General features: G+C 43.1%; 1 protein-coding gene across 2 annotated transcripts in view; it reads left to right on the plus strand.

The window, feature by feature from the left end:
- The window catches only part of ZNF800 (zinc finger protein 800), a 181,236-nt gene that overhangs the window by 22,979 nt on the left and 133,358 nt on the right, over window positions 1-24,899 (plus strand). Inside the window, exons 4-5 of one of the 2 annotated variants that reach the window (XM_053218127.1) lie at window positions 626-828; window positions 4,275-4,588. The gene's annotated coding sequence lies outside the window, so the exon portion shown is untranslated. Of the gene's footprint in view, window positions 1-625; window positions 829-4,138; window positions 4,589-24,899 lie in introns of both variants that reach the window. The other variant, XM_053218128.1, reaches the window with a different exon arrangement.

A 24,899-nucleotide genomic window follows, 5' to 3' on the forward strand; every position in this document is an offset into this window, starting at 1 on the left:
GAATAGGCATTTGTAAACCCTGGATGGTGGTGCTGTTGGAGGCATTGTGGAGAGAAAAGGCAAATCTTAACTCAAGCAGATGTCAAAATCTGGAAAGAAGACTACTGTTCCCCATCTAACATAGAAGGTGATGTAAATGTAATTCCATGAGGAATAGTGGTACGTTAAGAAATATTTCAGTGCCAGTCTCTGCTGTTGGCAGATTGAGCATTCAGCAGTGATACAAGCTACATCAGCCTTGGTGAGAAGTAATTGCGTGTGACTCTGATCTCGGGGTTGTATGAACCCCACGTTGGGTGTAGAGATTACTTAAAATATTTTTTTAATGTTTATTTATTTTCGAGAGAGAGAGAGACAGAGTGCAAGCAGGGGAGGGTTGGAGAGAGAGGGAGACACAGAGTGTGGAGGAGGCTCCAGGCTCTGAGCTATCAGCACAGAGCCTGACGCGGGGCTTGAACTCATGAACCATGAGATCACGACCTGAGCCGAAGTCAGATGCTTAACCGACTGAGCCACCCAGGTGCCCCAAGATTACTTAACATTTTTTTTCAAAAAAAATTAATGATTTCTCAACCTTGTGAGGTCATTTTCTGACAGGCCTTGCTTTGCTGTGTTTTGTTTTCAGGTCAGTTCATATAGAGTCTGATGGAAGGAAGAATTGATCTGTCAGCTGCCATTTTGCCTCAGTCAAAAACTTGCCCCGTTGGGCATTAATTTCCTCGCACTTCCCAATTGCACATATGCGGACAATGTATATACATGTGGGCAGGTCTTTCCTCCAGGAAAACTGGAAGGGGGAAGTGAGAGAAGTGGGGCGTGGGCACCAAGGTAGGTACTGTCAGGTTGCGGCAGCTGGGCCCGGAACAAGTGACCAAAATCCCTGGATTCGGGTAGACCAAGAGTGCCGAAGCAAAACACAAAAGGAGTGTTTGATTTATTAACCAACTACAAATCCTAGATGAATTGGGTTGGAGAGCTTCTGCTACATTTATCTGTGAGATGAAGGGTCTTAATCAGAATAATTGACTATTGATGGTCATTTACCCTATCCCAGGGACTTGCAGATCTCATGGCAGCCCTGACCTTTCCCTGCACCTCCTAACTCATGTGTCCAACTGCCTAGTTGATCTTGGCCACACACACATTTAATACGGCATTTCAAACTTAAAGTTGCCATACCAGAACTCGTAATTCCTGCCACCCCACTAGACTTGCTTCTCCTCCAAGCAGTTGCTCAATACACTTGTTCCTCTCTTTCCCTCAGCGACCCCTCCCGTGACTCATCTCCATTTGCTCCGGTAACAAGTCTTCCAAGGCATATCTTGAATATGCTCACTTCACCACTACCTCCCAGTTGAAGCCGTTTTTACCTTTACTTGTATTATTGAAACAACCTCCCTTCTACACTTGCTCCATCCGTTCTTCACAGAGCAGGAATACTTTCTAAAAATGGAACACAGATCATGTCAGTACCCTGCTTAAAACTCTCTGATTATGCTCCCTCCTATAATTAGCATAAAATCCAATCTTGTACGTGGTCTGGCTCCTGCCTCTCTCCCTGACTATCTCATACCACTCACTTCCTCCACCACTGCATTCCAGCCACACTGGCTTTCATTCTGCCCGTAGCTCTTCCCTCTGCCCAGAGGGCTTTCCTCCCTGAGCCGTGCATGGCTAGTTCTTCTGAAGACTCCATCAACGCAGTGTGGCCTACCCGGTTCCTGTCCCACACCCTATGCTGATATAATTTTTGTTTATTTGCTCTCTCTTGCTGACCTCCATTAGAGTGTGAGGAGTGGAGAGCTTATTCTTTTTCACTCTTTTTTTTTGTTTTATTTTATTTAAAAAATTCTTTTTTTAGTGTTTTTTTTTTTTTTTTGAGAGAGAGATAGAGTGTGAGTGGGAGAGGTGCAGAGAGAGAGGGAGACACAGAATCTGAAGCGGGCTCCAGGCTCCGAGCTGTCAGCACAGAGCCCGACACGGGGCTCGAACCCACAAGCCGTGAGATCATGGCCTGAGCTGAAGTCGGCTGCTCAACCGACTGAGCCACCCAGGCGCCCCTCACTCTTTTTTTTTTTTTTTTATGTTTTGGGGCCCCTGGGTGGCTCAGTTGGTTAAGTGTCCGACTTTGGCTTAGGTCATGATCTCGTGGTTTGTAGTTCGAGCCCCGCATCAGGCTCTGTGCTGACAGCTCAGAGCCCGGAGCCTGCTGCAGATTCTGTGTCTCCCCCTCTCTCTGCCCCTCCCCTGCTCATGCTCTTTCTCTGTCTCTCAATAATAAGTAAACATTAAAAAATTTTTTTAATGTTTTAAGTTTATTTATTTAATTTGAGAGAGACAGAGACAACATGAGTGGGGGAGGGGCAGAGAGAGAGAGAGAGAGAGAGAGAGAGAGAGAGAGAGAGAGAATCCCAAGCAGGCACCATGCTCAGAGTGAAGGCCAATGCGGACTCAATCCCACAACTGCGAGACCACAACTTAGGCTGAAATCAAGAGCTACCCAGGCATCCACCCCCCTTTTTTTAAAGTAGGCTTCATGCCCAGCACGGAGCCCAGTGCCAGGCTTGAACTCACAACCCTGAGATCAAGACCTGAGCTGAGATTGAGACTCAGAGGCTTAACCGACTGATCTGCCCAGGCGCCTCAGTAATTTTTTTTAAGTGGCATCCTGTTTTTCATTTGACTGAAGAAAACCTAGAAACTGTTTCTAGAGGACTAACAGCTTGGGCCCCATGGCCAGATAGGTCAAACAGGCTTCCCTATGGACAATTCAGACTGGGGATCAGTTGTGCAGGCAACTGCCAGAAACTCTGTGACTAATTTCAAATGGACCTCCCTGAAGTTAATTCTTATGCACAGCCTAGGGATGACCAGAGCCTTTAGGAGGCTAAGACGAAATCTTTCAAGCCCCAACCTATGCCAGTGAAGCTATTCTGTTACCTAGATAGCACATAACATGAGAAACTCATTTTAGACCCATTGTAATTAGTGTTGTCTGCGTTTTCCATAGGAATGCTCTCAACACTCTTTGATATTATTTCTGGGATGGCCCTTGGAAATCATCTAGTTTAGCCTTATTTTATGGATGAGAAAAGTAAGATCTAGAGAGGGAAAGCAACTAAGTTAAGGTCATTTCGTTAGTCAGAGGCAGAGCCAGGACCAGAATTAGATCTCCTAACAGAGAGTGGAAGCTTTTACAATATTCCCTGACACCTGTTCCTTTATTCTCCTTGCCTCCTAAAAAAATGGCCTCAAGGGATTTACCTTAAACAATGTCCTTGTGAGTCCTGATGGGATCACCTTGGGTCTCTGAACACTGGCAGTGGTGGTAATCTGAGAGGTGCTGATCTTCCTTTCTTATTTTGCTTGGACAATTCTTGACTCATTATCAAACACATCTTTACCACCAAGGGAAGTAATTGTGTATTCATTTAGGGCTCAGGCAGCGAGACCTACAAAAAGTCACAGAAACATTCCTATTCCAACTAGTTAACAGGCTACTGAAATTTACTAGAAAGAAATTACTGTGGGTGTGTTTTTTCACAGTGATTCATTCAATTTGTCTCATCACGAATCAGATATAGTGGTCTTTCCTCTGTTAAGTTTAGGTTGCAGAGTTTCAGAAAGTTTATCCAGATCTCAAAAATCCAGAACTGGTTTGTTTTTGTTTGTTTTTTTTTTTTTTTTTGGTACTGTATTGCTGTAGTTAAAAGTTAGGACCACCAGGGAATGAGTTTGAATAATTTGTTTTGAAGATTTGGGAGGAAAATAGAAGGTTTTCCTTCACAGAAAACAACTCGATTCTATATTCTCTTTCCTGTATATGTATTCACCATTTACTTCTTTCTCTGTTTGCCTGATTTCAGGGATGGGAGGAGGAATAACATCCAAATTTGCAGTTTTCTATCCATATTTGTTTCCTCCAGATAATTTTCAGGAGGATGAGGATTTGGTTGTTGGGGGTGGTGAACACCTCCGAGCAAACTGAGTAACTTAATAGCCCTGTGCATTTCTAGCTGAGCATGCGACCAGGAAGTTCAGGACTGCTGTTTTATGGTTGGAGCCTCTTGGTGAGCGTGCCCTTTCTAAACATTTTATGAGATGTGATTACAGCAGCACGATGTTCTTTTGTTTCCAGGGTGGGTTTGGGGAAACAGCAGACAACTCAGGACTTTTGAGTTCGTCCCTCCCGGAGCAAAAGCTTGAACCGATACAACCGGCTGAAATCCTCCCTGGTTCCTCCCTCCTGCAAACGACTTTGATATTTATTGCAGCTGTCTGTGTTTGCAGCGCTCTCCCGGCTCTGCTCCGTCCCAGAAGAGGCACCGGCACGTCTCGCTGCCCGCGTCCTGTAGCCCTACCTCTGTGCAGCCCTTCCCTCCCCAGTAAAATGTTCTCAGCGCACAAAAGCCGCCGCTGAAGGGAAGGAACAGCTTCGGGCCGAGAGGGAGGGAGCTGGCCGGCTGCACCATCTGCAGTGGAAAACGGACGCCGCTCACCCCGCCTAGGAAACTAATGGAGCGTCCCTAAGAGACCCAAACTCCAGCTTGGCTCACCCCAGCTTTCTCCCCCACCTCCAGACCCCCAGGTGAGACAGCCCCGTCAGCCTGCCTGTGGAAGGGCGCTTGCAGCCAGCTTCCGATCCCGGAATTCGACCGGAATCTTGAGCAGGTTTTGTTTTGTGAAAAGAAATGTTGTCATCACCGGTTTTTCCCCCCCTTTGTTTTCCAGCATTTTCTTTTCTTGTGGTAACTTAAAACATTTCCTCTGGGGATGGGGTGAGAAGAGTCGGACATAAATGTTTGCCAGTGCAAAGTCCTTTGGCTGAATGTGGTGTCTGCGACTTCAGAAAAGCCTCCTACTGACCGGGTTACCCAGGCAAGGCTTCGAACTGCCTCCGAAGAATGGTGGCCGAAAGCCAGGGGTACGAATGTGATGCTGCGGTTTGTGGGGGTCTGTTTCAGCATTTATATTTAAATATCTTTCCCTCTAAGAATTTTTAATTGGCGATTTCGCCTTGAGGTGCTCCAGTAAATCAGAGAAGGAGCCAAACCTAGTTATTTCGCTTCGTAACCAAGCTTTATTTTCAGGGCTTTCTTTCCCCTGCGGTTCTTGCCCCGAAGCGATCTGTAAAGCGAACCCACTCTGATACAGTTTGAAAAGTGCATTTTGTACTTGGCTCTTTCTTTGATCGAATTAATCTGGGCTTTTTTGTAGTTCTAAATGAGGCCTATGGGCTGACAATGTAGCTGTTTAAAGGGGATTTTAGGGGATAATAGCCAATGCAAATAGTGCCATGAGAATGGCAACTTGCTTTTGCACTTTCAATCACATAATAACAGCAAAGAAAGCTTTTAAAATGAATTGAAATTTTGTGGCATGCCATCTGGGATTATTTGGGGAAACAGTTCTGAATACTGCAGTTGGGCAAAAGAATGGTGGTTCGGTCTGCTCTTAAGCTGACATGTTTCAGATGGCAACCTTATGCTAACTGGTGCAAAGTTGGCTAGCATTTTTTTTTTTTTATTTTATTATTTTCTTTCTCTCGGATTATCTGCAAAAATTCTCTTTGATTGCTGGTATTTGGGTCTGAAAAACTTTTCTATTGTTGAAGAATTCAATTCAACCCCTTGCAGCTGCTGATCCCCTCATTGTTCCACTCGTTATGTGTACGCGTCTCAGATGAATGTAGCCAAGCCTTTTAGCGCCTTAATAGGTGTCTACATAAAGGTCATTTATTCTGCCGTACTTGTTTTAACAAAAGTTTATACACAAACAACAACCACAGCTAAAACATTCACATTAATCAATTTCCTCCTGATGCAGAATGCAAAATCTGCCTCAGGCCACGGTGTGGGCATGAAAATTGTTTTCTGTGTATGATGTTGTAAAGCAGAAAGCAGTTTAAGCAATTTCATCGAGGGCAGAGCATAATTATTTCAACACAATCTCTGGCCGAGAGCACCCATTCTGTGCTTCTGTGTGTGTGAAGCTACGGTCAGGTGACACTGTAGGCAGAGAGGTGCTTCGCCTGGAATTGAGGCTTTAGCTTTTCCCTTGATGTTCACCCTGATTTGGGGGCTGTTCTCTGTGAGCTTCAGCTATCGTCTCCGCAGGGAAGGACACAGAGGTGATACTAGAATCTGGGGGAAATTGCATAAAGTTATCTAGAATTTGCAAAAAAATAAATTATGTCCTCACAGGTGTGAGTCCTCTTGCTATACAAAAGAAAAGACAGGCACCTCTTTCCATCTGCAAACCCCACAGCGGGCTGCTTTCAGGATGAAGCAAATGATGAAAATAATGGCTTCCCACTGTAAAATGCTGGTAGGATGCCCGTAGGCTGACCAACTTCTAGTTGGGGAATTATTAGAGAGGGTTTCTAAGGGATCTTGGTGAGTGTGTGTGTGGGGGGGGGATTGCCCAGCACAGTGGACGTCACGTGGGAATTATAAAACTCTGGCCACGTGGGGGAGGGAGTGAGGAGGCCCACCCACCCTGCCTCCCTGAGCAAACCTTAAAGAGCTTGCCTCTCTCTCAGCAGGGTAATTCATGGACAGGGCCACATTCTTTGATCCATCTCAGGATGGTACTTAGTAACTGATCACAGCCCTAAATTCACTCCGATCCATAAACAAGTACACTGTTCAGTATCTACAGGTAGTTCTCTGCTGTGTCAGTTTACCTGCTCAAGGTTTAGACTTGGTGAGTTAAGGATTCAAGTCCTTAGATGCTTTGGGGGTTTTGTAAAAGTCAAAAAGCTCTGAGATTTGGCCTCCGGGTGTGGCTCCACCCCTTCCCTCAACCTCTTCTGAGGGTCTCTTCCCTTCATATGCTCTCCCAGGGGCCGGAGTGCAGCCAGCTGGTTCTCTCCCACAGGGACTTCTCAGCCTAGTGGGTGCTTCTCAGACTTTAAGGAGCTGCGGCGAATGACCTGGGGTCTTGTTAAAAAGCACACTGTGTTTCTGTTACTCTGGGATGGGGCCTGAAAATCTGCATTTCTAACAACTTCCTGGTGACACTGACACAGCCTAATTATCCATCTGTAAAAATGCCCATTGGGGCAGTCAGGGATTTCTTGACTTTTCAACTTTTTGGGAGATTGGGAAAGGCTTGGAGACAGTCTAGTTTTAGGGAGGCTTATCCTACAGTTTACCTTGCACCTCATTTGGTCCTTCAGTTACAAGCAGGAGAGACAAAGTAAATGATATTTGGACCCAGTCTTTGATCACTTCTATATTATTTGCTCATTTAAAAAACTTACGGAATGTATATTGGATGCCTGCTATATGCAGGCATTTTGCTGGGTGCTGTGGGTGCTCTCATCCATGTCCACAAGCAGTTCACACCCCTGGAGCCTGCAGCAAAGGGTCTCACCCCAGCTGCACACTGGAATCACTTCGGGAGTTTTTGTGGCTAATATTGACTGAGCCCCACTCCCACTTGGAGAGAAGCACATTTAACTGGTCTGGGACGGGGCTCAGTCATCCGCATTTTTGAAGTGCTTTTCGGGGGAAATCTAGTGTGCCACAGGACTGGGCATCCTTGGCCCAAAGTGTTGAACTGGATGAACCAGAAGGATGTGGATGGGAGCCACCTCAAGTACAGGCTCCAAAGCGAGGGGAGGACAGTGGGATGGCCGTGTAAGGTAAGGGGACCTCTCTTTCCCTGCCAGCCTGCCTTTTCTGAAAAATCTTGCCCATCGTCGTGAGAGAGGAAATGGCAAGGTTACCATGTGTGCCCTTCAGAACCTTGTGGCATCACAGCTACTCATGTGTCAGTGATGATGTCTTGATTCTCAGGCCCAGGATGGGTGTCTCTCTGGCACTGGTCCCTCCACTCTTAGCTGAGGCTGTGTCGGTGCAAAAGAGGGGCAGGACTCCATCGGCTCTTGTTTGAGTGACCAACTCTCCCAGTTTGTCCAAGACTGAGGGGTTTCCTAGGATGTGGGACTTTTGGTGCTAAACCCAAGAAAGTCCTGGATAAACCCGGGCGAGCTGGCGTCACCTTAGTCCTAGTGTCCCGACTCCTGCTGCAGGGTTGTTAAGCTTGACACATAAGGCATGAATCATGGAAAGAAAACTTGACAAATTGGACCTCACTAAATGAAACACGCTTGCTTTGTGAAAGACTATGTGAAGAAGTTGAAAAGATAAGCTACAGACTGAGAGAAAATATTTGCAACCAAATATTTGATAGAAGACTATTAGCATCTAGAATAGATAAAGAATTGTCGAGACCCAATAGTAAAAACCAAACAGTGCAATTAGAAAATGGGCAGAAGACATGGACAGACATTTCACTGAAGAGGATATACAGATGGCACATAAGCACATGACAACATGTTCAACATCACTAGTCACTGGAGATATGCAAATTCAAACCACAATGAGGTATATGCCTATCAGAATTGGCTATAATGAAAAATGATGACGCCACCAAATGCTGGTGAGGGTGTGGAGCAAATGGATCACTCATATGTTGTGTGTGGGAATGTAAAATGGTACAGCCACCCCGGAAGACAGTTTGGAAATTTCTTATAAAATGAAACACGCATCTACCATATACCCACGCAGTTGCACTCTTGAACATTTATCCCAGAGAAATGAAAACTTATGTTCACACAAAAAGCTGTTCACAAATGTTCATAACAGCTTTATTTGTAATAGCTAAACATTGGAAACAACTCAGAGATCCTTCAACAAGTGCATGGAGAGCCAGTGATTGCATTTCAGTAGATAAAGTCTCCTAAAACATTTCTTTTGGGGAAAGAAAATAAAAGGAGGCGAAAATGTTGGGAACTCCTAGTTCAGTGCTTGCCAGGTCTGGATGTTTGACTTTGGGGTTCTACGTTCAGAGGGTAGTCAACCTGTGTGGTGAGCTGAGAAGAACCCTCTGAGGGGCTGGGTAAGAAGCAGAAAAAGAAGACACAATGAACTGGGAAAAAAAAAAACAAACCAAAGCCAAGTTGTAAGTAAGAATACGCGTATCGAGGATATTTAGTTTAAAAAAAAAAAAAAAGAGAGAGACTATTTCTAGGATATAGCTGATGCAAGGTCAACTTGATATTCTTCTAGGTCTGTAGCCCTGTAGTTTAGGGATAACAAATGCTCATAATAATGATTGGATCAGGAAGTGCTTTCTGACTTGGCAAAACTGCTTTATAAGTGTTATTATGGGTAGATACAGTAGTATCACAATTTTCTGCAATGTGGTAATCATGGAGGGTCTTGTCATGGCATCTCTTAGTTGATTAAGGTTTGCTGATCCAGATCATGGTCTTTCCCATTGCTTGGATGTTCAGGAATTGAAGGGATCTGGACAAAAGAGAACTCATGAGTGCTTCCTTACATTGCTAATAGAAGGGCTTATTCATTGGTTCAGATCACCAGGTTGGATTTGGGGGCCCAAGCATCCAGAAGTACCAAGCCAAGGGGCTCACTGGTGTTTTTCATGCTAAAATAGCACCTTCCTGGACCCCTCACCTCTGGTACCATAGACATAAATGACAATGGACTCCTATGTAGTACTTACTTCCGCTGCACCAGACGTTGCCGTTTAGTATTTTTTACTCATGTTAACTCATTTGATTTGCCTTACAAGCCTGTGAGATAGGTACTATTTCTATTTCCATTTTACTAATAAGTTAACTGAGTCACAGAGAAGTTAAACTGCCCAGGGTCATGCAGCTTAGCAGAACCAGAGTTCAAACCCAGTTCATCTGGCTCTGGAGTTCATTCCCTTTCAAAACGAATATGCAAATACACAGGTTTTGTGGTAGGTCTATTTGAATGGCAAATATTTTTATTTTAATATACCTTAAATGTTCTAGAATTTGTTTTGGTTCCCTTTTCTTTTCTTTTAAAATATTTATTTATTTTTGAGAGAGCTTGCACATGCTCATGAGTGGGGGAGGGGGAGAGAGAGAGGGAGACACAGAATCTGAAGCAGGCTCCAGGCTCTGAGCTGTCAGTGCAGAGCCCAGCTTGGGGCTTGAACCCATGAATCGTGGGATCATGACCTGAGCCGAAGTCAGACACTTAACTGACTGAGCCACTCAGGTGCCTTTTTCGGAATCAGTTTATCTACTAAGAGTCTATATCACAAAGCCCACGGACTTAAACGCAATATTCCAATTTGACAAAGTGGTAACCCATGGTAGGTTGCATTATTTGTGGAGTCTCACAAATGGCAAAACAAGATCAAGAGCAATAACATTATTCTAAATGTCATTGTGCGTGTCACCTGTCTTGATGAGGCCTGCATAATTGAACAGTTGCTGGTGCTATGGAATAATTGGTTGGATGGTATCATTTTCACTTATTTAAAATTATGATTCAAAATTGTGATTTGTATTCATGGATTGTCATTTTCCCCGTGGGCACCTTTGAAGGCGGAGGACAGCTTGCTGTAGAAGCCCTGATATGTTTTAAAGGGATTATCTCAAGTGTGTATCTGCCCTCCCCCTCTCCCATGTTGGCAAATCTACCGCAGATGGGCTGACCTATGAACATCAGGATGTTTTTTATTCTATGATACGTTCACAGGCTTGGAGGGATTTGAATGGCTCTAGATTTAATCAACAGGCTGCTGTTTCTTAGTGTAGCACATATTCCTTCAAAAATGAAATGAGACCATGTTATCTTGCAGCCAGGTCTAAGGGATTTTTCTTGCAGGAGTTTGTTGTTGTTGGTACTGTCCTTTAGTATTGCTTCTCTTTCTTTTTTCCAGAAAAATCAGTGGCTGCACTGGATAGCTTACATGATTTCCCCCTTTCTTCACTCTCAGACTGCTGGGCTAGCTCAGTAGGGGAGCTAATGGTTGGTAATTAACTTTTAGATAAATTACTGCTTGAGGCAAAGGGAAGACACCTTGAGAGCTAGAAGTCAGTCCATCAAAGCAGTCAGTGGAGACATCCCTGTAATTTTGTCATTTTGCCAATGATGGCAATAATGCTTGCTTGACAATCTAATAGCATCTCAAGCACCCAGGCATCCAAATTAGTAGGAAAAAACCCCATGCCATCATCTAAGCATCTTCTCTCTGACTCAGAACATAAGGGACAGAGAGAACAGTGTCACCATGGCTTAACATAAGACTTAAACTTGTACATCCATCGATTGGGTGACCCGCCAGAGCAATCTTCAGTATGATTAGAAAGTCATGGCCCAGTATCTAGCCGGACTATGGAAATTCTACTTTATCTGAGCCATCAGGCAACTGGCAAAAGATGGAAAGAAGCATCAAGTACACACTGTTGTCATGGCAGTATTTGGACAGAATGACAAGAGGACTTCAGCTTTTTCTTATAATTTTAACCTTTATGCCAAGTCAATTTAAGTCATAATTCTGTCTTTGTTACTATTTTCCTCCTCAGTTAGTTTTCACTTGATTAGTTCTTTAGAACTACAGTTTATAATTATGCATGCTAAAAAGGACAAGTTCTATTGATGAAACAAACCACTTTTCCTATATAGTCCCTCCTTTTTGCCTCAGACTTCACTGAATTATGAAAACCTTCTCAACTATTTGAAGTGGTGTTACTATTTTTATTATATATACTACTTAAATTGTAATTCTATTGATATCTCAGAGACTTTTAGAACTGGAATGAGGGGCGTGTGGGTGGCTCAGTCAGTTAAGTATCTGACTGTGGCTCAGGTCATGATCTCAAGGTTTGTAGGTTCAAGCCCTGCATCGGGCTCTGTGCAGTGTGGAGCCTGTTTGGGATTCTCTCTCCCTCTCCCCACTGCCTGTCCCTCTCCCTCTCTTCCTCCCTCCCTCACACTTTCTCTCTCTTTCAAAAATAAATAAACTTAAGAAGAAAAAAAGAGCTGGAGCACCTGGAAGGCTCCGTCGTTAAGCATCTGACTTCCGCTCAGGTCATGATTTCACAGTTTGTCACTGTTCTCGTTCGAGTCCCACATGGGGCGACCTCAAGCTCCCCTCCGAGTGAGCCCGAGCCCTGCTTGCAGTAAACCAAGCCCCACTTTGGGTGAGCCCTGCTTCTCTCTCACTCTCTCTTTCTCTCTCTCTCTCTGCTCCTGGTTCACTTGCACCCCCTCTCTCGTTCTCTCTCTCTCTCTCTCAAAAAACAAACAAACAAAAAGAACTGGAATGAGCCTTTGAACCAATAATAGCCACGGCTGCAGAGTACTTAGTCCCTGTCAGCGATCCCAATCAATGTATGTTTCATTCTCTGCAATCTGTGGGGTGAGTATGAATTATCCCCACTTTACAGTGAGGATCAATGAGGCCTGGCAAGGTTAAAAGACACGACCAAAGTCTGCCATCTGGTAGGGCCGGGAGGAAAAGAGTAACTGCTCTGACTCCCGTGTGTGTGCTCTTAATGTCCAGGTTCTAACTCTGGGTGACTACCTTAGAAAAGAAAACTGAAGTCAGGAGAAGTTAATTTAGCTCAAGTAACATCAACAAATGGCTGCTTTTCTGAATTAACTAAGTGAAGAAAAAAAAAAAGGGGGAAGGCCAGGTGAAGAACCTGGTGTTCTGGAATGGAATTCTATCCCTTTTAGGTCTTAGACATTTCCTCTTCCCCATCTCTGCAAACTTCTTCACAGATCAGAACACAGAGCACATTCTATCAATAAGCACTTATAAAGAAATAGCAGCTTGTTGAGATATAATTTACATATCATAATGTTCAGCCTTTAAAAATAGACGATTCAGTGGTTTTTAGTATATTCACAGAGTTATGGATCCATTACCAACCACTGGCAACCACTGATCTGCTCTCCGTCTCGATGGATTTGCCTGTCTGTACATTTTAACTAAATGGAATAATTCAGTATGTGGCCTTTTGTGTCTGGCTTCTTTCACTTGGCATGATAGTTTCAAGGTTCTTCCATGTTGTAGTATGAATTAGTTGCCTTTTAATGGCTGAATAATATTCCATTGTATGAATATACTACATTTTGTTTATTCATTTTTCAATCAGTGGACATTTGGGTTATTTCTTTTTTTTTTTTTTTGGTTATTGTGAATAATACTGCTATGAACATTCACGTATGAGTTTTTGTGTGGATGTATGTTTTCATGTTTTGGGGGTATTCTAGGAGTGGAATTCCTGGGTCATCCGGTAACTCTCACGTTTAACTTGTTGAGGAACTGCTAAACTGTTTTCAAAAGTGGCTGCACGGGGCGCCTGGGTGGCTCAGTCGGTTAAGCGTCTGACTTCGGCTCAGGTCATGATCTCACGGTCCGTGAGTTCGAGCCCCACGTCGGGCTCTGTGCTGACCGCTCAGAGCCTGGAGCCTGCTTCCGATTCTGTGTCTCCCTTTCTCTCTGCCCCTCCCCCGTTCATGCTCTGTCTCTCTCTGTCTCAAAAATAAATAAACATTAAAAAAAAAAAAAAAGAAAGTGGCTGCACTATTTTACATTCCCACCAACACTGAGGGCTTCGGTTTTTCCGCGTCTTGCCCATACTCGTTATTATCTATCTTTTTGATTATAGCCAACCTAGTGGGTGTGAAGTGGTATCTCATAATGGTTTTTGGTTTGTATTTCCTTAATGACTAATGATGTTGAACGTCTTTTAATGTGCTTATTGGCCATCTTTGTATCATCTTTGGAGAAATAGCTGTTCACATCGTTTGCCCATTTTTAATTGTGTTGAGTTCTTTATATATTCTGGATAGTAGACCCTTATCAGATATATAATTTGCAAATATTTCACCCATTCTGTGGGTTGTCTTTTTGCTTTCTTGATGGTGTCCTCCAAGGCACAAAGTTTTTAATATTGATGAATTACAATTTATCTGTTTTTTCTTAAAAATTTTTTTTAACTTTTATTCATTTTTAAGAGACAGAGAGAGACAGAGCACAAGTCGGGGAGGGCAGAGAGAGAGGGAGACAGAATCTGAAGCAGGCACCAGGCTCCAAGCTGTCAGCACAGAGCGTGACGCGGGGCTCGAACCCACCAACCGTGAGATCATGACCCGAGCCAAAGTCGGACGCTCAACCTACTGAGCCACCCAGGTGCCCCTATCTATTTTTTCTTATATCACTTGTGCTTTTTGTGTTGTATCTAAGAAGCCATTTCCTAATCCAAGGTCACATAGATTTACGCCTGTATTTCCCTCGAAGTGAAATATGTACTTTTAGTTCTTATAGTAAGAACTAAAACCTTAGGTTTATAATCCATTTTGGTTTTTTATACATAGTATGAGGTAATAAGCATTTTTTAAAAAAAATTCTTTTTTAATGTTTATTTCTTTTTGAGAGAGAGACAGAGGATGAGCAGGGGAGGGGCAGAGAGAGAGAGGGAGACATAGAATCTGAAGCAGCCTCCAGGCTCTGTCAGCACAGAGCCCGACGCAGGGCTCAAACTCACAAACCATGAGATCATGACCTGAGCCGAAGTCAGACGCTTAACTGACTGAGCCACCCAGGCGCCCCGAGGTAATAAGCACTTTTGAGGCAAGTTTATGGGAGTTAATCAAGTTGGCAGATAACACTTTGATTATTAAACTGACGTGTATTAAAGCCATATAGTCCATTACTTGAAATTATGTTAATCTATTAATGTGATTGTGAAGAAATATTAGAATTTTGGCTTCAAATTTAAAATTGATTCTAGCCGTGTCTTTTCTAACTTTAATTTTCTTGAAACTAATCATGGTAAAATGTTCTATGATTCTTTGATTCCTATCTGTTAAGCCACTATACTGGGGATGGGAAATAATTTTCTGTTAAGGGACTTCTAACAGAAAAAGAAAAAAAGGCAATTCATTGAGCCATAGGAGTAAAACATAACTTTAATATTAGAAAGTACTATGTAAGCACTAAAGAATTAAGTATTTAGAGGTGCCTGGGTGGCTCAGTCAGTTAAGCTTCCGACTTCAGCTCAGGTCATGATCTCACGGTTTGTCGGTTTGAGCCTCGTGTAAGGCTCTGTGCTGACAGCTCAGAGCCTGGAGCCTGCTTTGGGTTCTGTGTCTCCCTCTCCCTCTGCCCCTCCCCTGCTCATTCTCTCTCTCTCTCTCTCTCTCTCTCTCTCTCTCTCTCTCTTTCTTTCTTTCTCTTTCAAAAATAAACAAAAAAAGAAGTATTTAAGCACGCTATGGTTCTATATGTTGGCCAACTGCTGAGGAAGAGAAAAAGGAGGGCCGGGATGGGGAAGGAAGGTTGAGGGAAAATGAATCCAGGAGAGAGACGAATAGTCAGGAAAGTCATATGGAGATGGCAGTTCATATGGAGTGAGGGGGACTGTGGCAGGGTGCAGAAGACCCGCCTAGATGAATGACACTCAGTTGAACATGTAAAAATTCTTGTGCTGTTAAAATACAAAGAGAAACAGATTAAAAGAGGAAAGGAGGAGACTGGAGTAAACATAGAAATTTATCACAGCACTGAAGAGAAAAGCAGGTTTCATGTAGTAATAAGCATTTTGAGAGACTGGGATTAAGTCATTTTATTTTATTATTTTTTAAATTTTTTTTTAACGTTTATTTATTTTTGAGACAGAGAAAGATAGAGCATGAATGGGGGAGGGTCAGAGAGAGAGGGAGACACAGAATCTGAAATAGGCTCCAGGCTCTGAGCTGTCAGCACAGAGCCCGACGCGGGGCTCAAACTCACGGACTGCGAGATCATGACCCGAGCCGAAGTTGGCCGCTTAACCGACTGAGCCACCCAGGCGCCCTGGGATTAAGTCATTTTAAAGGGGGTGTGTGTGTTCCCTTTATACAATCAAAAAAATGAAAGATAGCCCATCTTGGTACCCTCACCCTGGGTAGGATGACATTAGGTTAGAGGCCCACCCAGCTTCACAAACCACATCTTTTCTCTTGGCCGCATCTGTCTCCTCAATCACAGCTAGCCCCAGTGTGGAAGATGGAATTTCTTCTAGTGAGTTCACAGGCATCATTGTTGTATATTATTCTGCTTATTTAATATATTTCACGCAGCCTCAGCACACCGGCCACTTATTAGAATCATATATAAATGACTTGGTTTTTTTTGTTTTTTTTTGTTTTTGTTTTTGTTTTTGCTTTCAAGGAACTCACCCCTGTAATACAGGTCGGTAGGCAACAGATTCTGGGTCTTCGAGATAACATTAGACATATAACATTGTTATCGCCAACTTTAATTCAGACTGTGAGCTACAAGAATTCAGTTGTACTGAACTGACACGAGCTCCAGGCTCTGTACCTTGATAAAAAGGTTTGAAATGATTAAAACAAAATGTTGATAAATAGCCAACAATGTGAGACTCTATCAGCGTGTGTGACAAGTTTTAAATTTAAGAACATTACATGCTTTTGTATTAAGTCCTTCAATAATATTAATTTTCAAGAACATTAAATTCTGTCTAGTGTACTGAAGCTGGTAATTATAATGCATAAAAATAGCTGAATAACCAGGGTAGTGCCAATTACTCTGTCACTCATAAGTAATCAATTATTTTTGTGCAGCATAACATATATGGTGGCTGCACAGAGTGATAAGGTACAGCTCATAAATGAAAAATGATTTTTCAGATGCACGGTGAGGCACGCCTGAAAGCTTTAACAACTGTATTTGAGGGCTAGGTTATGTCTCTTTGAAGGGCGCTAAACTGAAAAGTTTGGAGGGATTTTGGTCCTAGGCTGGCCCGTGTGTCAGCCTACTGGGAGTTATGATAGATGCACACCTTCCATGTGTGTAAGATGACCCATGTCACTTGACCGACCACATGTCTGACGTTGATGTGTAGGCTGTGTGAGGAGCAGAGCATATGAACTGGGTGGATTACGGTGGTGGTAATGGTGTCTGTATGATGACTGGGCTTCGTGTCACCAGGATTCCCCTGTCACTTCCCAGCAGCCACCCTATGAAGATAGGAGTCTTCTCCGAGGCTGATCACCCCTGGTGCTTCTTCTCGAGCTATGTTCTGGCATGCACACCAGACCCCTCATCTTTTGGAAGGCCTCACCAGTGAGCCGTCCAGGTATCTCTGGTATAGCTCCCTTCCTCAGTTACGGGCTCCCTCAAGAAAGAAAGCTCAGGAAGAAGTTGATAAAATTCAGAAACAGCAAGAAAACAACTTGTGTGTACTGTGGGCCAGACACTGGTTTAATAGACATTAAATTGTAACTTTTACTATTAATTGTTATTAATGACAACTATGCATTGGACCTAATAGCTTATTTCATTCTCTAACAATCTATTTCCCCTTTATGGAAAACTACATAGTCACAAAGGAGGTAACGGAGAGATGCTTTTCTTTGTAAATGCTGTGTTTCCTTTTAGATTTATGTAGAATTTACGTAGGATTTATTAAAATCCCTCTAATTCAAGTATGGGGAAAAAAAAAGGTTTGGATCCAGAGGCATCCCAGAAGATGCTACACAGAGTATGTATGATACAAAGCAAATTATTGGATTCAGTGGGTGGCGTTTATCGAGCATTTGCTGAGGAGCTCTGTGTGTAAGAGTGAACCTCAATTCTTCCCCCAGGAGTGTGTAAGGTAGCACAGGATATGGGACAGAATACATGCCACACACACACGAGGAATTTATTGCAAATGCACGGGGAGGTCTAAGACAAGGTACATAATGCAATGGGATAGGTAAATATTAGCATGATCATTCCCAGTGAAGTTACAGAAAAATTCACAGAAGCTGAGCTATAAGCGACTTGAGAGGAAAGGGCCTTGGTAGGAAGGAATGGGATGTGAGGACTAGAAGGAGGGCTCAAGTCGAACCTTGGTGAGTGAGTGTGTGTGTGTGTGTGTGTTGGGGTAAAAGGGAAAGGGGCATGAGGTAATAGAAACCAAGAGTGTGGGCTAGGGAGAGATTAGGAAGAAAGGATCCTAGTCAGTTTTACTGCATACCAGGTGCTGTGCTCCTGATGGGGATACGCTGAACAAGCAGAGCCAGCCTCTGCCTTCATGGAGCTTGTACTAAGCAAGAGAGGCATGCAGACCAAGGCGCAGATCAGCTGAGAGTCACCTGCTATAACGTGGGGGAGAAATGATGGGGCCCTGAACTAGTTAGTGTCAGAGAGTACTTTTCAGGCTATAAAGCCCAGAACTCTCAGTGGCTCGATACAACAAAAGTTCGTTTCAAGTGGTATCACAGCCCAATATGAGTGTCCCTGGTAGACAGCGTTCTAAGTGCTCATTCAGAGTCCTAGGTTCCTTCTATCTTGTGGTCCCATCATCTTCCAAGACCCAAGAGTCCACTCCATTCTGCTGGTAGATGAGGAAAAAGCCTTGGGAATGTATATCTGCTTTGTAAATACTAAGTAGTACAAGAAACATCAGCTTATATTCCATGGGCAACAATTAATCATATGCTCTCTTCCCTATCCCCGGATACTAGGGGCTAGAAAATATAGTTTCCATCTGGATAGGTGACAATTCCATGCTACAGAGGAGGAAGGAGCACACATCTTAAGTGTTAGACTGTGGTGTCTGCTATAGTTGGGTTGGTGAGACATGAATGAAATAAAGAGTAAACCAGGAGCTGGAATCAACAGGTGAATTAATTAAGCTTCTGTGATTGATTGGATATTGCTATCTGAGGGACAGGTAAAGCTGTGGATGACCCCAAGGTTTTTGGCTTGGATAGCGAAGTCAGGGATCAGAGATATAAGGAACAGAGGAGAGGGAACAGTTTGTGGGGGAGAGGGGAAAGAATAGGGATTTGATTTTGGATATGTAGAATTTCAGGTGCCGGGGGATAGCCAAGTGAAGATGATCCATTGTGGACTATGCGGATTACATGGGTCTGGAGTTTAGGGGAGAGGTCTAGGCTGGAGACGGGATGTGGGAGTCATCAGTACATAGGTGGTAATCGGTGTCGTGGAAGAGGAAGAGTGTCTTGTTGTCTCTATCTAGGTGAGAGGCAGTGGGAGGGGGTCAGGCCTCCTGCCACGGGAAGGGGTAAGGAATGTTGTGGGGGAGAAGGGAGAGGAGGCAACCACGACACCACAAAACCATGTCCAGCTGCATTTGAGGGGCTGGAAGGATAGTGCTGCATTTGGTAGATATGGGGGAGTTGGAATGGGGTGTTGATTCAGAAGGGGAGAGAAAGCTCCGTTTTTATGGTAAAGCTATAGATATTGATACAGATACTGATTGATACTGATGAAATCACAGCATTAAATAAGGGGTTTTGGAGGTAATCCCTCTTACTCTTAGTCTTTGAAACCTCAGGAGATACAGAAGAGGAAAGATCAAGGTGTTCTTCTAGTATGCAATATTAAACCATGTGCTTAGATACAATTCCCTAGACACCGCATGTTAGAAGGCCCCTGGAGGCCTGGCGAGGGAGTCTTTGTGGATTCTCATAGTTCAGTGGGCAGAGGAAGAAAAAGAGGAGTGCAGGATCCTGGGGAAAAGAACACAGTGGAGAATGGGGTCAAGAAAGGAGGAAAGAGCAGTTAACATGGTGAATAACAGGAAGCATTCGTGTGGGGGGACATGCTGATGTGTCAATAAACATGTTTGTGTCATCTTCCTCATGACATACATTTCAAAATTGTATCAGTAAAAGGACAGTTCCCTCATTTGTGTAGCTTATGTTTGGATTAGCGCGTATGCTGCATACACGAATGTCTGCTTGGTTTTAGAAAAGAATTAAAATGACAAAGTCTTGTGTCATGAGAGAGTTGAAGGCTAACACAAGAAACTGAACACAAGTTTGCAATCTATTGGGAATGAAGCACGTAACATACCTTAAATGGCTGACGACCCTGAAAAGATTTGGTTTAGAAGCTGTTCTGTGGCTGCAGGGAAAGGAAGGACTAGATGATCCAGTACACTTATAGCCAACAGATGTCAGTGTTGTGATGTGATACACAGCCGAGTTTGGGAGCCTTCTCTCGCGCTGCACTTAAGGCTCTGATTTAATGTATGAATAATGTTAGCTCCCTCTCCCCTTTAAAAAATGATAATGAAAGCTTTTCTATATACAGAGAACTGCTTCTCACACCCATTTATCTGATCGTGAGCATGGACAAGAGCTGATGGCATTTCAGTGCATCTCTTGCAACAAATGGTAGAATGATAGCATTTAGGCAAAGCTATCTGATAATGAATGTCTTAGAATGGACAGGGAAAATAGTCAATGGTGAGGAATATATTGGCTAAATGTTAGCACATATCTTTTTTGTTTGTTTGTTTGTTTTTTTACATAGTCACTGGCTCTGAAGAGTGCCGTATTTATTCTTTCTCCAGGCTCCATTGTATCCTCTGAAAAATTATGTTCATTTAAAAGACGCAGGAGCTCTGCAGTGTGCTCATCCTTCTCGTTTCATGTCTAGGTGTCTCGGAGGCTGGGGCCCAGTTGCTTTGTGCGGTGTCTGCAACCCTGAGAGGGCTCAGCAGTTGAGTCCTTCTTGTTCTTTGGAGAGCCTGCTACTGTGACCAAAAGCATTTGTTAGAGGCTGAACAGAGCTGTGTGTCTCACCAGGCTGCTGGTTTTTAGACCATTACCCAAAGCAGTGGCTTGGATATCAAACTTTTAGATCGAATGGGGATGAGCTTGCAGACTGAAGTCTAACTTCTGTTTCTCTGTGGATGGGACAGAGTTGCTGATATGTAAGCAACTGTCTGGTGGAAGCACAGGTAAGATGGAATGACACAGGGGTCAAGGTCAGGGGGAGAGAAGCTGTACTTCCAACACTTGTAGCTGCCTTGCTATCCTGTATTCTTAAGTCTATCCAGGGATTTGGCCTTCCTTGTTACCTGGCTTCCTAGATAAGACAAACTGCTCTTTTTTTTTTTTTTTTTTTAAATTTATTTTCAGAGAGACAGAGACAGTGCAAGTAGGAGAGGGTCAGAGAGAGAGGGAGAAAGAGAGAGAACCCCAAGCAGGCTCTGTGCTGCCAGCACAGAGCCGATGTGGGGCACAAACCCACGAACCGTGAGATCGGGACCTGAGCCGAAATCAAAAGTCGTATGCTTAATCGACTGAGCCACCCCAGCACCCCAAGACCAACTGCTCTTTTGAACAACATTGTATTTGAAAGGAAAGAAACTTCGACTCTATTGGTACTGGAGAAAATAATGCTGGTTTCCAGGACTTAAGTTTATCTAGTTACAGTGTAGAGATAGTACTGACTGCTCAGCTGTTGGAAGGTGTGATGTTGTAGTTTATAATAATAAATGTAGTATATTTGGCCTCGTTCCTGTTTTGGCACAGAGCTCCTAAAACCCTCAGAATTTCCTAGGTGCTGAGGGACATACAGGGGTCTTTTTTGATGCAAATGAGGCAATTTTTGGAAAGCTTCTAAGGATGGGGGCTGGCACCAGGGAAGCTAACTATGTGATTAGAGGGTTGCAACTTCTTGCCCCTCCTGACCTCTGGGGTAGGGAGAGGGACTTGAGATTGAGTTTTATCAGTTGCTATGTAATGAAGCCTCCATAAAAACCAAAAAGGTTCGGAGGACTTCCAGGATGGTGAACTTGGGGAGATTGGGGAGAGTAGTGTGCCTGGAAGGTACATCCCCCCCCCCCTCCCTCCCGCCCGGCACCTTGCCCTGCATCTCTTCCATCTGGCTGTTCCTGAGTTTTATCCTTCTATAGTAAGTTGGTAATCTAGTGAGTAAATGGGTTTCCTGAGTTCTGTGAGTTGCTTTAATTAGTCAAACCTAAGGAAGGGTCTCGGGAACCTCAGATTTATAGCCGGTCAGTCAGAAGTACAGTAACAACCTGGAATGTGATTTGAATCTGAAGTACAAGGAGGGGGGTGTGGAGACCTCCAGTCTCTAGTGGTTTGGTCAGAAACCAGGTAACAATCTGGGCTTGCTACCCAGATGGGGTGTGTGAAGTTGGGGTGTGTGTGTGTCTTGTGGGATGGTGCCCTCATGGAATCTGATGCTATCTAGGGATAGATAGTGTCAGAATTGCTTTTTAAATTAAATTAAATTAAATTTATTTTTTAATTCTTATTTTTTAATGTTTACTTTTGAGACAGAGGCAGAGACAGAGCATGAGCGGGGGAGGGGCAGAGAGAGAGGGAGGCACAGAATCCAAAGCAAGCTCCAGGCTCTGAGCTGTCAGCACAGAGCCCAACATGGGGCACCAACTCACGAACCGGGAGATCATGACCTGAGCCGAAGGTGGACACTTAACTGACTGAGCCACCCAGGTGCCCCAATAGTGTCAGAAATGAGTTGAATTCATGGACACCCAATTGGTGTCCCAAGAATTGCTTGTTGGTGTGGAAGACTCCTGTGCCTACCTGGCCCTCACCACATTGCAGTTGGGTCCAGGAACCTAAAAAGAGAAGGATTTGCACATGGTAGTGGTTGAACATGATGACTGTAAAATTGCTTCATGTAGTAGGAGGATTCAAACTTAGAGCGTAAGGAAACGAATTCTATCAGCACACAAGGTGGATGCTGATGACACATAGTGCGTTCTGAGATATTTGACTGGATATGGTACATTTACATCGTGTCATTTTCACTGTTCCTGGTTGAAGCTAACTTAGGAACCAGAAATATGGTAGCCGGATGCTGAGGATAGATCTTTAACTTACAATCGCACATATCTGGCATCAGGAATTGTGCTGGGATGGTACTAGAAAGCCTAGCAACTTGCCAGAAGTTGTGGAAGAAGTGCCCAAATTCTGATTATGACTCAGAAAGCAGGGGTGCTTGGGAGACTCAGGCAGTTACCCGTCCAACTTTGGCTCAGGTCATGATCTCATGGTTTGTGGGTTCGAGCCCCACATCGGGCTCTGTGCTGACAGATCAGGAGCCTGTTTCACATTCTCGTCTCCCTCTTTCTCTGCCCCCTCCCTGCTCACACTCTGTCTCTCTCTAAAAAATAAATAAACATTAAAAAATTAACAACAAACAAAGTTTGTTTTCATGCTCTTGGAGACCTTCCTTCATTGTTGTCCTAAGAAGTTACTTAATATTTCTATAGGGTTATCTAGTCATGGATGAAGTGGATAGTATTTGAAAACTGGTTGGAAATAGGAGATAATAAAAAAAAGTGGAGTTTCTGGCTTGGTCAATAGAGAGGAGAGAGAAGCCATTGACAAAGAACATAGAGTAGGTCCTGGATATAAAGTGCTGATAAGGCGCTGGAGGGAGAAACAAAGAAAGCTTTAAGACTCTGTCCCAAACCTTGCTGCACGTAAGAGCCATTCAAGCTGCTGACATACTTAATTATAATATTTATTGACTCATAATATTTTTAAAAATTCACTCCCATTTATTTCTACCTTCAAAGTTGCATTCTTTTAATATCCAGAACACACAAAGAAGTCCTACAACTCAACAAAAACCAAATAACCCAATTAAAAAGTAGGCAAAGTGCTTGAAAAGACATTTCTCCAAAGATGACATACAGACGACCAACAAACATGAAAAGATGCAGTACATCACTAGTCATAAGAGAAATACAAATACCACGGTGAGATATCACCTCATGCCCATTGCGGTGGCTGCTCTCAAAAAACCAGAAAAAAGCAAGCGTGGGCGACCATATACAGTGTTGGTGGGATTGTAAAATGGTGGAACCACTATGGAAAACAGTATAACAGGTCCTAAAAAATTTTTAAATCGAACTACCACATGATCCAGCAATCTCACTTTTGGGTATATATCCAAAAGAATTTTAAGCAGAAAAAAAAAAAGAATTCAAGGAAGGGTCTCAAAGACGTGTATTTACATGTTCACAGTGACATTATGCACAATAGCCAAGAGATGGAAGCAATCTAAATGTTCATCAATGGGTAAATGGATAAAGAAAATGTACCGTGGATATGGAATATTATCCTATCATTTGGCCTTGAAAAGGAAGGAACGACATGGATGAAGCTTGAGGACATTATGTTAAGTGAAATAAGCCAGTCACAAAAAGACATTTACCTTGTGATTTTACTTACGATGTGTCTAGCGTAGTCAAACTCATAGAAACAGAAAGTAAAATGGTGGTTGCCAGGGGCTGGGGGAAAGGGACACAGGGAATTTTTTTTTTTTCTTTAATGGGTATAGAGTTTTAGTTTTGCAAGATGAAAAGTTCTGGATATCTGTTGCACAAAAATGTGAATATGGTTAACGCTACTCAACTGTAGACTCAAAAATGACTCAAGTGGTAAATTTTATGAAACCTATTTTTTTACCCCAATTTTTTAAAGTTACAACTTTTTGCCTTTTCTGTCATTACAAACCTAAGCCATCTCGTCTACGTTCAAAAAAAAAAAAAAATCAGGCTACAAACAAAACATGGAAACACAATCTGTTACTATTTACAGGTACCCTGAATTCAGTTTAATCAAAGAGATGAGTTTGTGTCACAGGACTGTGGGAGCGTGGACATCAAGAGAGAAACAGAGCAAAGTGGCTTTTTAGTACAGAGCATAAAGAGATTTCCAGAGTAAGTCATTCAGCTGCCAACAAAGTGCGCCATTCATATCATCACAAGAATGGATACTCCCTCATATGGCATGGCCTTCACCGTAGTTTCTCCCCTTAGGTTTGTGAATCCCATCTGTGTGTGGCCATGGTCACCCTGATGGTGATAAAACAGCAGGAATAATGTGTGTACCGGAATAGTAAGTAATATTTATTGAGCATTTTCTCTGTATAAGGTTCTAGGTCAAGTCTTTATATGCACATGTGAACTCATTCAATTGTCATGATGACCCTTTTAGGTTAGTATTACTTTTCATTCCATTTCTCAGTGGAGGAACCTGGGTCATGGAGAAGTTAAGCACACATAAATCATAAATTTATGTGAAACTTGGGTTTGACCCAGATAATTGTATTTTAAAGACTGAAGCTTTAGCCACCATTCTACTTGTGGTAGAAGATAGGAAGGGTTTATTAGAGTAGGGCATGCTGAAATGTATACATGGCAAAAATAAAAGCAAATATTTAGAGTAGTGAATCATATCTGACTTAAGGGTAGTTTTCTTCTATGACTGAAAAAATTA

Source organism: Acinonyx jubatus, chromosome A2 (assembly GCF_027475565.1).
Source record: "Acinonyx jubatus isolate Ajub_Pintada_27869175 chromosome A2, VMU_Ajub_asm_v1.0, whole genome shotgun sequence".
Classification (NCBI taxonomy): Eukaryota; Metazoa; Chordata; class Mammalia; order Carnivora; family Felidae; genus Acinonyx; species Acinonyx jubatus.